Raw genomic sequence first — 14,621 nt, forward strand, 5'->3', positions numbered from 1 at the left:
CGTGTGGATGTGGCATTGTGGGATGTAGCTTGATGGACATGGTGCTGTGTGGTGTTGGGTGGGTTGTGGCTTGTTATTGTTGTTGTGTGGCGTGGGTTTTTTGTGGTTGTGTTGTGTTGGTTTTTTTTTTTTTTTTTTTTTTTTTTTTTTTTTTCCCCCCCCCAGGTTGGACTCGATGATCTTACAGGTCTTTTCCAACCGTACTGATTCTGTGATTCTGTGATTCTGAAGAAACACTAATCGAAAGAGTATTTTGGGCCTGGCCATTGTTAATCATCCCACAACAAACTGTAGTCAGCAGAACCCTACCATATTTCATGCAAAATCTGGTTTCATTTTTTAAATAAAACTAAACATATTTAGCTCGTTGATGGGAGGTGCCAGCCCTGAAGCAGCCCTTGTGGAAGAGAAATTCTATGCTAGATGAGCAGCTGTGGCTTCTGTGGGTCTACTTTGCAAAAACAGGGGTCAGGTTTTTGGCTAGTAAAACTCTGACTGACTAAAGTGAGATAACAGCTAGAAAGATCATAGCCTACAACACTGCATGGATTCTTCATCATGCGTTGACTTGATATAGTTTGGGAGGTTTTTTTGTAAGTAACAGACAATGTTTTTAAACACGTGGCAACAGCTCTTTAAATAATCAATATTTTGGAAGATTCCTCCACCCATCTTTCTATTGTCTGTCCTAACCTTTCCTATCCCTAACATTCAAAAATCATGAATTCGTCCCCCCATAGCAGCAGATCAAAAATTCTTCATGTTTATTGTGTCTTTTAATGATTTTTTTTAAGTATCCTTCTACTTCTTAAGCCTTAGTACATTTATATTTTCATCTTTTCTCCAGAAGTACAAGGCTAGAGACACATTATTCCTCAAATGAAAACTGAGAATCTCCTGCAAGTCACTTGACATTTTGAGCTGGTGCATTAATAACTATGATAAATATCACAAGAGTCAAATATAGTCCCTGATAATGAACTTACCTTGGGAGACTACATTCTCCCAGGCCCGACAGAGTCCCTAACACAGGTCTTCGGTAACACTCTCCACTTGACCTCCACTATAGAGCAACTCAGGAAACTCCAACTGAAAAGCCATAAGCAAGTGACAGAACTGGAACCTGGGCTCAGACCCTTACTGTCATGCTAACAGTAACTTCCCTAATGCACGTTAATGTGAACTAATGAATAATGATCTAAAGTCCAATTTTCAGTGCAGCTTATATTTATTTTTCATATAGAACTTCTGACTTCCATTCTTCCTCTGTGAAAATTAGAAGTTTGCACTTAAAGAAAGTTATTTCATTTGTATCAAAATACAGACTGTTCCACAGTGGTAATTAGTGGTGTTTGAAAAATGGTCTAACTTGGAACAAGCCCAAATCAAAACCGCAGAGCTAACATGCCTGTCCTTCAGGGTCCTTAGACTGTGTCACGTTGTAAGATGAAGATAAAACAAACATCACCAAACAGGTTTTCCCTCTAAATAGAAGGGGTGAACATCATTACTGTGTCTCTCACTGCCGTGAATATTTGTGATTAAAAGCGAAGGAGAGAAAGAACATGTAGTCTGGGAAAATGAAAATAAGCCCTCATCTTACTAATAAGCCATTCTAAATATTTTGTGTCAAATTATGGTTTGTCATCCCTAGTGCACAGGACAGATGCAATAAAACAAAAAACCTAATAAGAAAGACAGCTAATTACAATAACATTGTGAGGCTCAGGGATTTAGTTTTAGCGGCTCCTTGGGCTTACCTGGGATGTGCTACTTAATTACCTGCATGATTGCAGGAATACATGGTACAAGATGTTCACCTTCTATACAACCTTTAAAGAAATGGTCAGACTGGTCAATCTTAGATCTCCCGTTACAGTGTCCACTGAGATGTGGCTAAACATCTGGAGATGATGCTGGACACTGCGCTTGTATACTTCCTGATAATGGATGTAATTGCTTCCCTTGCTTATTCTCATTTAACAGTATAAAGTTATAAACTTTACAGTGGTACCTGTATTGCTGTTCATCAAAAGAAAGGGCAGGGTACAGCCAAAGGCCTCGTGTCTGCCAAAATTTTGCTCCACATTTAGGAAGGTGAGCAATATTGCAATTTACAGGTGGTTATGATTTCTGAGATAGTACTGATGTGAGGAATAATACAGAAAACCTTGTATAAAGGAGACTTCACATGTAATTAAAAAATCACCTGTTTTTTTCAAAAGTTCTGGGTTCTTAAAATATATACTGAAAGGTTTGGTTTTACTGTATCCTGTGCTTTTGTTTTTATTTGAAGTATAAAAATGGTCTACAAACATTCTTTTCTTAAAATTTCTTACCATTTTACCTGGTGTTGGATGTCACCAAGTAGACTCAATGCAGCAGCAGCAGCTGCCATTATCATGATCTTGGTTTGCCCTTGTCGGGGTCACACAACCTTGTCTACATGAAACTATGGCCACCTCTTGGCCAACTGAGCCATGGCAAGTGTTGAAAGAAAAATCAGCAACGTGATGTAGATGATGTTCTAGCTCTGGCTACGGCCAAGGGGGAGAGATGTGTAGTATGGCAGCGCTCAGAGATGAATATATATTGGGCTGAAATACATTTTGCTGAAATACAGGCAGGAAAATGAAACACTAACTTGAGCCAAGATCATTCTCCATGAATTGTCAGAGGGCTGTTATGGGACTATGTATGCAATTAAATAGCCAGAAGGAGAGATGATCAGCCTCTGTTGTATGTGCCAACTGGTGTAGGACTGCAGAAAAATGGCAAAGATAACAAATTTGGTTTATCAGGGCTGTTGTTTCTGTGAAACTGTACGGTATCTGAAAAGGCTAAACCTGCCTGTCCATTTTAGGACAGCAACATTTTGGGGTAAGGAAGATATGTATTGATATTTTTGTTAAGGTTTAAAACCTTTTCCTCTTCCATTATATTTTATTTAAGTTGTTTGAGGCTAAAGAGTATTTTAGTTGAAGTGGGTTTACCAGTCAGCCCACACCACTAAGTGACAGGCTCCCAAAGAGATTGCCAAATGTGGGACAGTTTCTGTACTGATAAATTAATCAGGGACAGGGCATTTAGTCTGGATTCTGGCTTGCCACTATTCATACTGTTAAATTGTTAGACTGATACCTGCCATGACCTTGGCTCAGGCACAGCTGAGACCCCAGCACTAACCAGGAGGGATTCCCACTGGGCAGTCTGGCTGATTCTTACTGTAAGAAGTACAAAAGACAGATATGCAGCACAGTTACAGAGACATCCATGGGCAGATATTACAAAGCTAATCACCCAATGCAAATTTTTTGTGAGTTTTGCTTGCATTTACCCAAAATACTTGGGGTGAAATTATGACTTCACTAGGCTGAAAGACTTGCCATGGATTTCAGCGAGACCAGGATTCAGCTGATGGACCTGGAAACATTTCAACCCATGGTTGCAACATATTCCATATTTCCCATGTCCACATGGAGCCTAAGTGCCTGTGCAGTGTGAAACTTCTGCAGCATTTGATACTGGGTATCTGCCCTGCAGCATAAAGATTTGACTAAAGACGACCAGGCCTCAGACGCAACAAAAAATGTTCCTTCTATTCATCTTATCTTTTTGCATTTCAAAAGAATTTCTGATATTTTTCATTTCCTACCCCTACAGCAATATGGCCTGCTGAGCAATAATTCCATTTCAGTAGCTCATCCTAGCAATTTCCAGTAGCAGCATTTCTTATGTAGTTGTATTTATACTGAAGTAAAGAATAACCTAAATGCATAATATTTTAAATAATTTCAATTATGATGCTGTCACTTCTTATAACGGATGGTAGCACAGAAAAACAATAGTCCATCAGTGTACCAATGTAAAAAAATTAGTTGTGATTGGGTGAAAAATTGAGCATTCTTTCCTATGATTTAAGACGTTGGAGACAAGGTTGTTCATATAAAACGTAAATTTTCACCACTAAATCAGTAAAAGCAGCTTTTAGACATGTGCTCTATACTTTCATTAATACACTTTTTTAGATTGGTTGAGTCTCCTTCTGTTTTGTAATTAACTTATCAAGGAGTAATGGTCTAATTTTAAAAAGCCGACTGGATGACAGAAATACTATTTGTTTTAAATTGAAAATATTTCAGCATCTGCCAAGATTAGATTTCTTTAAATTACCCTTTAAAACCATTGATTTCTAATACCATATTTCCTTTTCTCAATAAAATAGAAATATGTGTTCAGAGAAAGCTGTTTTTAAGGAGGCATTGCTGAGAAACAAAGCAATTCCAGTAATATTAATCCCTCTCTGATGAGCTGCCAAAAATATAGTCTCCATTTAATGCTACAAGTTTGGTGGGTAGTCATTTTTTATTATCCACCAGACTGAGAATCTGAAATTAAATGTTCAGCAATATTTGTATAAATGAAGAAGCCCCCAGCTCTATACTTTGACATAACTAGGACACTCTAATGTAATAACTTTATAAAGATTAATTCTCCCCAAAATTAGTGTCTGATAAAAACATACGGCATGGTGTTTACCAGGAGAAAGAACTCTGGTCTCATATATAGGCTTGTTGCATTCATGGAATATAACCAATGCCACTTTGGATATTCAATTGCCGTTATCGAGGCAATACCGAACTAAATGTAATATTTGAAATATCCTTTACCTCTGCTAACCTCACATTATGTGGTTGATATTAAAAGCCTCATTAAAGTCATTAATTCTTTTTCGAAAGTAGAAGTTAAAATGTCTGTACTTGGGCAGACCAAAGGTCTTTGCAGCTTGGTTCCCTCTTCGCAACAGTGGCCAATTGTGCGTGCTTACGAAAAGCTCATTAGACATATAAATTTATTCTTTCCAGGGCATATCCTATAGCTCCCAGTAATTCCAAGCTGGAGATTTCTTTCTAGACCACTGTATAATAGTCTTCAATGGGCCTGTCTCTCAGATCGCTCCAACTCCTTTTTTAACCCATTCCTGTTTTTGTTACCATAACACTATGTGTATTCTACATTGAATTCTACATTATGGGAAAAATAACTTCCTTGTGTTGTGAACTGGCCAAATGAGAATTTTGTAGACTCCCATACAGTTCTCTTGTTGTGAGAAGCCGTACATGATTGCTCCCTATCTGCCCTTCTCCATACCAGTCACGATTTTAAAAGATTTCTTTCACAGTATCCCCTCAGTTATCCTTGGTCCAAACAGAAATGTCTTAGTCTGTTTACTTTTCATTTACTGTCTCCTCACATGGAAAATGTTCCACACCTTTGATCATTCTTCTTGCTCTTCCTTGTAACATAGAGAAATATGGGATAGAGAAAAGTACAGTGCTATACCAATGTTTTCCATTTTTTCTTTCCTTGGGGTTTGCCTTTCAACTGTGCCTTTCATCAAACTGGTCAAAAGGATTCCACGGCCTCTTTCTTGAATGGTAGTAATGTTAGTTGAGTAACCATTAGTCTGTATTGAAAAGTTAGGATTTTCTAAAATTAACCTAATTTTGTCAGCTCTTTTCTCATTCAGCTATTCATGGGGTCCTTCTGCAAGACTTTACAGCTTGCTTTTGATTTTCGTATCCTAAAGAACTTACTTAGTATCATCAGTAAACTTCATCACCATATTCTTCACCTTTCGACATCACTTGGTAAAAAAAGACCAGCACAGATCCCCAGCGCAATTGTAACAAATCTCTGTTGTGAAAAAACTTGTATTTTTATCCATTGCTGCATAGCTTTTAAACAGTTACTGACCCACAGAACATTTTGTCTCATACCTCATCAGAAACTGATTTTTTTTATGAGGCTTTACTGAGGGACCTGGTGGAAAGTATTTTGGAAATTTAACTGGATCCCTCTCAGCTCCTTGTTCACTTTCATACTCTCATCGTAAAGAACTCTAATAGATTTTTGAAGTACAACTTCCCTCTGACAAAGCCATATTGACTTTTCTTATTCTATCCACTTACTGTATACACTAGGTCTAGTTTTGGTTACAGTTTTACTTATTTTTTTTTTAATTATATCTTCATACAGAAATCAGACATACTGGCTTATGCTTACAAAACACATGGCAGAGGCTTAAAAAAATCCCCAACCCCCCATCTTCTATTCTTCTATTACTCAGGCCAATTCAAGGGGCACACTACAAAAAGCAATACAGCAATTTCATATTTTAGCTATGCTGGAATTCAAGAACAGATACTGTCAAGTCCTGGCAATTTGCACAATTCATTTTTATCAATCTGTTCTAATACCTTTTTTAGTGAGAGATTTTACCAGCTTAAGTAATCTGTATTGCTGCTAAAGATATGGACAACCTTACATCCTGCCCCACTCACAGAGTCTTCTCCTTGCTGTGTGTTGAGACGGGCTCTAATGGGGTTCTGCAGTTGGGGAAGGGACCTGACTAAGCTGAAAACAAACCCTATCCCCTCTCCAAAAGCAGATGGTGTTGCCAAATCGGGCAGCTGATCCATGAGTATGTAACTGTAGGACCACTTGTGCTGCTGGCAGGTGTGGGGCACAGGGCAAGGATGCAGCAAAACGGACTGAGAGCAGCAGAGGCTAATTGTGAAACTGCATCCTGATACTTCAGCTTGAGGCAGTTTGCTGTCGTTATAGTTTTACTCATTTATGTGCATGAGGGATTTCACAGAAACCCACTCCAGCATAAGATTTAATGATACTCTTGAGAAAGGAGATGGAGTGATGGTCTCCAAGAGTGTGGGAAGCCTCTTTGACCAGCACCACCGCATATAAAGAATGTCTCCCTTGGCTATTACAGGTACAAAAGAAATACATTTATCCAACAGCTGAGAAAAGTGGGAACTCTGCCTATTCAACTACCAGTTAAAGCAGGATCAGATGAGACATTTTGAATGGAAATTTTTTTTCTTTGCATCTTCCTGAAATCCATAATGAGAACTGAAATTCACCTTAGCAGAGCTTTCAAGGGTTGTATGGGTACAGGGAATAAGCATTCAAGCAAAAGTCTCGTTCTGCTTTGTTAATGTTCCTGCGATTTCAGTTATGAAAAGAAACACTACTCTTCCCGCCTGCCTACAGAGGGGCTCTGCATTTTGATCATTGGCCTAGGTCTATCTGTAAATATCAGTTCATCTCTCGTTTGCTTTTCTTATAGGTGTTCACATATAAACCTGTCTTTTTTAATACATGTATGCAAACGTGTAAATTTTAAAATTATGTACATAGAAGTGTGAGTGATTCTTGCAGAGAGGGAACACTTTTGAGTATACTCACAAAATTTCTTTGATGGACAATAATGGGTGTACAGAAGAATAAAAGGGGTTTTCATTGGCAAAAGAAGCCCATACACAGGTGTGATGTAGCATACATCATCCAGATCACGGACTGTTGCAGATCATCTTAAATGTGCAGTAACACACAATAAGGCTTTAATGGAGCCTCAGATTCCTCTGAAGACGGAGCTCTTTTCTCATCTATTAGGGATGTTAACATAAGCCAGATGCCTGATGCAGCATGACTAGAAATTGGGCTGTGACTTGTGGGCTTGCAGGATACTAGAAAGTCATAGTTCAGTAGAAAGAAGGTTGATGAGAAAGCTCATCTTTATCATCAGATCTACTGCTAGTAATGTCCTATTTCTGGAAACCACTTAACAGAGTGGGACTTGGTCACAAGTAAATACCTAATTTCTGTATCCTGCCCTGTTATTCCCATGGTACATCCAGAGACCTGTATTACGATTTTTGTCACTAGTGCAGGAAGAACAGTGATCCTGAGCTGGGGAAACAAAGAACAAACATTGCTCAAATTCCACATTCCCATCAGGTCTGGGATTTTCAAGTATTTCTAGGGAAGAAAGTCACACAATCTGCTTTCTTAGTTTTGTTGATTCTCCATCTTCAATTACATTGTTAAATTTCTTTAATTGTAAAAATACATTCAACAGTTATACTTCAAAAAAATCTTGCATTTTTTTGGGAGGGGGAGAGCATACTTGGACTTTTGTGATGGTACAGCCAGATGGTGTCCTTTAAGAATCTAGTGAGATTCTACAGCTTAGAAAATCTATTACTTTAAGTATCTAAAAGTATACACAGTTGCTGAAGTTTTGAAACTGCTCTGTCCTAGTATCACAGCATTCCTGCAGTGAAGGTTGATCCAGTTTGTGGTCTTGTGGTGAGGGTGCAGATAAACACTAAAATTGCTGAATATTGGTTTTACAAACGAGGTAAGAAGAAGGGCTCCATAGCAATTTGAGTGATGGAGAAACTGTTTTGTGGATAGAATCCTGAATCACTGACAGTTTGTATTTTCTCTCAGGAATATTCCACAAAAATCTCCTAAACTACTCCCTAAAATCACATGCTATTTTTAAATGACTACATGAATAAAATAAAAAATATCTGTATTTCTGTAATACCTAGGAATTCCAGTCATGAATGATAAGCCAATCATATTACCTGTTTCTCTAAATACAGATCAAAATGATGACATTCTTGGTCACAAAGATTTTGCAATCTAATTATTATGAAAAAGGCAGGTGGATGCAGAGAGAGAGAGTTGGTATTTATGAAGGAGTGGCTACAATGGTGAGTGTAAATCCCAGAACGTCTGCAACTAGATTCTGGCCACGTTTTGGTGCCTATCATGACAGACAGTTTTGGAGAATGACTGGAAGAAGGATAACATTTAAAATGGTCTACCATATATGTTTGTAAAGGACTACTCATCTCAGACTTCAAGACCAGTGAGTAAGAAAGAATTTTGAAGTGAGTTGAAACTCGGGTCAGCAAAGCAGTATGGAAGCATTGGCCAAGCAAAGGTAGGAACCACCTTCCTTGAAGACAAGGAGAGAGACCAAAGGGCTAGGAAAACAGTCTTCTCAGACTACTGAAACTTATCTTTCAGTAATAAAGCTATGAGATGAAGTAAGTTCAGATAAGTTTCAATTGTTCAAGAAAACTGAACTATTTTAGGGATAACTTAGGGGAAGAATCAGCCAGTTTTACACGCTGCATGGGTAAGAGGACCCTGAGGAGACCAAAGGTGACACCTGAATGAAGGGAAGATGGTTAATCATCTAAGTCAGGATAGCTTGCAAGGAACACATAGAGCTGTGTTTTATTTCTACTGGGAGACAGAGGGTGGTATCAATGATATGGATAGGTCAACTGGCCAAGATTTTAGTTTGGATAGCAAACCGATCTGGAGTGAAGAGGAAAATGTTTTACTCCATCAATGCATATTTAGTTAGCATTAATTCAGTTACTCATTTAAGCTAGACACGGAGTTGCATACATGTAGCCGCTACCTACACTCAAAGCTATAGAGAAAAAGAGGCTACTGTGCCCATCAGGTCTCTTCCCACTGACCTGTGATCCTGATGTATCCTACAGTCACCCCTTCCTGACTATCACTGCACTGGGAACCAGTCTTTGAAGGGAAACGGCAGAAACTGGGAGAGGAGCTTGGAGACTGTGCGGGAAATACCTACCATTAACTGATTCTGGTTTAGAAACTTAAAAGGCAGGCTTGAACTGACTCAAGAGACTTTGGCATCTTGTGGTTTAGGTCAGGATGGGCTAAATGCATGCATTCATTATTATGCAATAATTGAATCTGTGTGAAGCAGTGTGGATATTCATTACCTCTGTGAAAGAGTGATTAATAATGCAAAGAACACCACAAAGTTACAGAAGAGTGGTTATCTCTACTTCCCCTTTTCTTGCTGACAGGACTGGCGGTTGTCAGTAGTCAGGAGGAGTAGTCTTAAGGCTGCTGGTTCCAGCTACGCAAGCTTGGTGCCAGATGTTCCTGAAGGTCCTCCACGGTCAGGTGACCCTGAAGGTAGCGCTGTGTTACTGCCCTTCAGGCTGAGGCAGATGAGTTTTATGGGGTGGAGAGCACCTTTACTGGTTGGTAGTCCACTCTGAAGTGTTGCTCGATGAGGGGTGTAGCAAGTCACTGGGCAAAAATTCTTGTATTAGGTTAGTTCTGCTACTTCTACCAATTGTGCTTTCTTCATAACACTTGCTTGATCATGCTTTACCTAACAAAAGTTACATCCCTAACAACTACATAGCAACATAATGAAGGTCAAACTGCGGACCTCTGACATCAGCGTTGACTACTCGAGTGATGTCAGCTCAGTAGGCCAAGACACGGCACGGGCAGCTGAAGGCTGCAAGGGACCTTGCCTATGCCTTGGGAGACAGAGCCTGCTGTTCTGGCCTAAATAACCCTCACCCACCTTCTGCCCCTTCTTTGCTTTGTAACAGGAGTCACCCCAACATCCTCTTCTTTTCAGCAGAAAATAATTAGAAGCTATAGCAAAGCCATGAGGAGGTGTTTTTTCTGGGCAGAATTGAGTTAATAGAGGAAGACAGCTATAAGGTGAGAAGAAGACAGTTGTGGGCTTTGGAAACAAGCTGGGAACTCCAAGAACATGAGGAGCCACACCTAGGAAGGAAGAGATGGGGGCAGGCTGAGAGAGGGGAAAGAGACTGAGTACAGCCTCCCTCTTGCCAGGTCTGCCACAGACCTAGGACACCCATTGACTTCTGCCAGATTCTCTCCCCATCCCTACACGCATCTCCCAGGTGTCTCACAAATACCTTCTGAGATTTCCCCTCCCACTCCCAGGAACCTGCTCTGCTGCCACAAAAGCTGAAAAACAGCAACTGCTGCCAAGGAGCTTTAAGCTGCAAATTGCTAACAGCATTCTGGCCTGGAGGCTTGCCCCAGGCAAGTAGGTCTGAAGAGCTTTAACCCAAGCTAACTCCCAAACAAGCAACACTATTTTTTGACAGCTATAGCTGTTTGAACCACAGAACCAAGTGTATTGTGGCTCTCCTCTTCTTTACTAAGCTTCCTGCCCTCCTGCTAGCCACATATCAGATTATGAGGGACCACAGGCATCAGCACCTGCAGATCCTAGCAGCTGAACTGCCTTTAGTGCTTGTCTCCATTTTGCAGTACAACTTGTGCATGACTTGTATTATAGAAATACTACAGATAAAATAATTACATAAGCAGGTCTGCCATGCTAAGCAAATGGCACTGATACACTCTTCGGCACAAGTCCTAGCATCCCTAGGTAGGGTCTTAAACTATACCATAATGGTACACCTCTGTTCCATCTTTGCACTCCATGCTTGTTCACTTCTGCTTCTCTCTGTTGCCCTCTGCTCTTCTCCTCTATGAATCCTCTTGCACCTTCCAGCTGTTGCTGTGTCCACTCCAATGCTGTACGCCATTCAGACTGTCTTCCCCAGAGTCCTTCAAATAACCTCAAAATTGCAATGAAACAGCATTACATAGTCATAACAAGCAGAAAGTAGAAGTTAAGATGATACTAAGTGGTCCACACTGGGCTGTTTGGCAATCACACAAAGCCAGAGACTCTGCCACAGCTCGGTCTCTTCAACATTTGAATTCTGCCTGATCAATAGCATGTGACATGAGTTTATGTACAATACTGTGGCTGGTATGAAGTGTCTCACAAGATTTTCCAGCAACACACTTCTCCACATACCCAATCAGCTTGTTTTGCTTTGCATATTATTTCCACCCACACCTAAAACATGGTTACCTCTCGCCAACATCTTATCATAGCTGATTTACTGGTAAATTAAATTTACCTAAATTAATTTAAAGAGTAACATGCGCCTTCAGCTCTCTGCAGCAGATCACAACTTCTTCTTGGCTCCCATTTTTTTGAGGATGCCATACAGAGTTCCACCCCTTTTTCTGAGCAGCAGCTGACTTGCCACCAGACACAGTTTCTGCCTAACAGTTGCCATTTTTCTTACGCTGAAAAAAATCATGCGAGATTCTGGAAAATGATTAAGTGGGACCATGTTTTTTCTTGTTTTCTCCTGCAGCCTAGACTGTCATGTTCTTTAATGACATCTTTATAACCACTGTGCGCTTTGGTGCTGTATATTACCTATCAGATATTGAATACAATGTACAAAAGCGGAATACCAACACACTTGTGACACCAGTGTGCCCATAAATACCTGTTTTCTCTCTTTGTTTTCCTTTTTTGATGTGGGTATTTGGATAACTTAGAAATTAAAATTATATTGTGTTATAAGTGATCATTCTTACCAGACAGCATGAAAAGGGTACTTCTTATCATTTCTGCTACTGCATGCTTTGCTGTCTCATGAGCACATCTCCTTTAACTTACCTGTTATAAATCCTGGTATGTGTATTCATTATGGACTAGGGATTGTTTGTGCAAATGAGTTATGATTCCCTTGGAAAAACAAAACCAAAACAAGACACCAATCAAAAACATGGACAGAGCTCTTAAACAGATAAGTAATGCTGGATTAACACCAGGGGCTTTTGCTCTGTGTTAGGACAAGTTAACCCAGTAGCTGCTCAGTGTTCTGTATTGCTCAGGACAAGAAGCTGTGAGTGCTCATTCTTGCAGGTGTTGCCTCATGAATGGTTGATGATTCCATTTCAGCCCATAAATTTGATATGCACTTCTCCCACATGCTGAATTATATAAATTGAAAAGCACTGCGTGACTTACAACTCCTAACAGAATAATTATTCAAAGGATGCAAGAGAAGTTGAGGTAGAGAGTATGTGTACCAGAGTGAAGATGTACATTTTTTATCTCATTAATTAAAGAAAACCTAAGGAAATAGCACTAGAGACATTTTGCTCTTTCTGTCTACTCAGGAGTCAGACACAATTTCAGTTCTTGTGTTAAAATTATCCCTTTCCTTACTCCAAACCAGGAATTCCACAGAAAACAGAGGAATATAGCATTTTTAAGTGGTTATAGAAAGGAAAACAGTCCCATGCAAGCATGGCAGAGAATATAAATCAACTCTGAAAACCATGGAAGAGGCTGTGTCATGATTCCACTCATGCCACTAAAGTGAGATCTCTCATCTAGTAAGTGGGAATTGTTCTCTGAGGGCGCTGAAAGTCTGATTGCTTCAGCAAGTCCTCTAATGGCTGACCATTAGGCAAGAGGCCACACCTCGAATCCTGTGTTCAGTTTTGGGCCCCTCACTACAAGAAGGACATTGAGGTGCTGGAGCGTGTCCAGAGAAGGGCGATGAAGCTGGTGAGGGGTCTGGAGCACAAGTCTTATGAGGAGCAGCTGAGGGAACTGGGGTTGTTCAGCCTGGAGAAGAGGAGGCTGAGGGGAGACCTTATCATTTTAATTACCTGAAAGGAGGTTGCAGAGAGGTGGGTGTTGGTCTCTTCTCCCAAGTGACAAGTGATAGGACAAGAGGAGATGGCCTCAAGTTGTGCCAGGGGAGGTTTAGATTGGATATTAGGAAAAACTTCATCACTGAAGGGTTGTCAGACACTAGAACGGGCTGCCCAGGGAGGTGGTGGAATGACCCTCACTGGAGGTGTTCAAGGAACATGTGGACGTGGCATTGAGGGACATGGTTTAGTGGGCATGGTGGTGTTGGGTTGATGGTTGGACTTGATGATTTTACAGGTCTTTTCCAACCTTAGTGATTCTGTGATTCTGTGAATAACCATCTCTGCTGGTTTGCATTCTTGACTGGAAATAGCGCTGTGCTGAACTCAGTAAGCTCTATGTATGCTAAAGATGCAGCTGTCTTCATGAAGCCATTCCACATAGGATTAAAACAGTGTCATAAAGATGGTAGGTGTCTGCATATGCTCAGATGATGAAGAGGTGATGAGTGGTTTACATGGATTTGCTTTTTTGGAACATGGTGCTTAAACCCCACCTAGATCATACTCTAGTACCAATACATACATATGCATACCTAGAGGATATAGGCTTTATCACAGATATTGTAGGCAAGAATTTATATTAAATGTCATGCTGGTATTTACTGTAACAGTTATCTCTGGACTTAAATTTTATGCTAGCTATTGAATAGGCTGTTCTTTGGGATTGCGGGGAGAAGGAAGAAAACACTGAAATGTGAGAGCTAACTTTTAAAAACAAAAATAGTCCACATACTGGGAAATTCATCTGACAGACTTCCCCCTTCATTATATGGGGTTGTAAAAGGACATTCCTCTCAAGTTCCCTGCCTTTTATGGAAAATTATGCAGAGATTAATATTACCTATTGACATGGTATCACATAATGCTATACTTTGCCCCAAATCTAAGAGTAGTTGCCCGAACGGGCCAATACTTAAGAAACAGACTTTGTTATTTATGTATAGATAAGTTTCATCAAGGAATACAGTAAAACTTTACACTGCCTTAGGAATACTGTACCTAGGAAATACTACATAAAATTCCTCCTTATGCTATTTTGAATACATTCTTATAGCCTTCTTTGGTTTTCCCTGCCTTTTGATACGTGGTCCCAGCTACTAGCAAGCAAAATATCAAAATACTAGTCATATAGCTTTATCACAACAGGAAAGCTACAATTCAAAAGAGTTTTAGAAATACTGATCAGTAAAATTAAAAAATCCTCTAAATCTCAGTGATGGTAAATAACATTTCCAGTCTTCATAGACAGATTGGTCTGTTCTATTCTGCTCCCTGCACTTCAGCACACAAGAGTTCCCCATACTCGAATTGCAAATGAGCGGCACAAATGTTAAAAATGTTTCTGCGTGTTATTTTCATTGGCATCAGTCTCAGCAATGTTT

This window comes from Gavia stellata, chromosome 2, assembly GCF_030936135.1.
Source record: "Gavia stellata isolate bGavSte3 chromosome 2, bGavSte3.hap2, whole genome shotgun sequence".
Taxonomy (NCBI): Eukaryota; Metazoa; Chordata; class Aves; order Gaviiformes; family Gaviidae; genus Gavia; species Gavia stellata.